General features: G+C 52.3%; 1 pseudogene; it reads left to right on the forward strand.

The window, feature by feature from the left end:
* Positions 1 to 344: 344 nt before the first annotated feature.
* LOC138461613 (U6 spliceosomal RNA) lies at positions 345 to 410 on the forward strand (annotated as a pseudogene).
* Positions 411 to 960: the final 550 nt, after the last annotated feature.

Genomic DNA, 960 nt, shown 5'->3' on the forward strand with positions numbered 1-960 from the left:
TCCTGGAGTACTTAGGAGTGAGGATGGGAGTGGTAGCGCCCTCTGGCCTTAAGTGGGAGTCAAGGGTGTTATCGGTAGCCATGCGTATGTAGTAAAATAAGGAAAGTTAACGAATGGAGGTAAATATTAGGGACCGAGTTGATGAGGCTGCCCCTGTTTTCCCTGTGTGTGCATGGGGACTTCTCTCCTTTCTGTGTCGAGGGTGATATCACGGGCCACATCAGGCACGGTGGATCCGACAATCAGTATGGGGTTGCCGGGGAAGCCCGCATTTAGGAGATCAAGCTGGTTAGGGCAGCGTTCGCCCAGGAGACAATTAAGCACCTGAAGAAAGGAAAGGCACGCCAAGAAGATTAGCATGGCCCCTGCGCAAGGATGACACGCAAATTCGTGAAGCGTTCCATATTTTAAAAGCACCCGTGGCACAATCAGTAAATGCAGTCAGCAGTAAGCATTAAAGGGGTATTACGTGCCGAATTAGAACAACGGTCGGAACAGGCAACACGGGAAGCCAGACAGGGGCCCGGTGAAACAAGACAGGAGGAACAAGGCGAGCGAAGGCAAGTCTACAGGAAAGCCAGAAGAGGCAAAAGTCGGGAATGACGGAAGAAAGAACAAGAAGAGCGCAAGAATTCAGCGCAAGGGCCAAAAAGGCAGAAAAAGACCATGGGGCCAAATGGGTGCTGGATGTGATGCAAAAGGAAGAAAGGGCTAGGGCAATGTCGCCCCTGCTGCTAGAGGATTCCACGGACAGCAACGAGGAAGCCGCGGTACCCCAAGGACAGAAGAGGGCAAGAGAAGTGGCGGAAGAGTCGCAGAAGCCAGAGAAGAACCTGCTAGACCCAAGAGGGGCACAGGAGCAGCCGGAGGCGCCGTTGAGGAGGCAAAGGAAAGGTATTGTTAAAAGGGATAACAGAGTTGGGGAAAAAATGGTGAAAAGGTTAAAGGCATGCAGCACGG

Source organism: Ambystoma mexicanum, chromosome 1p (genome assembly GCF_040938575.1).
Source record: "Ambystoma mexicanum isolate Mex_15411 chromosome 1p, UKY_AmexF1_1, whole genome shotgun sequence".
Lineage (NCBI taxonomy): Eukaryota > Metazoa > Chordata > Amphibia > Caudata > Ambystomatidae > Ambystoma > Ambystoma mexicanum.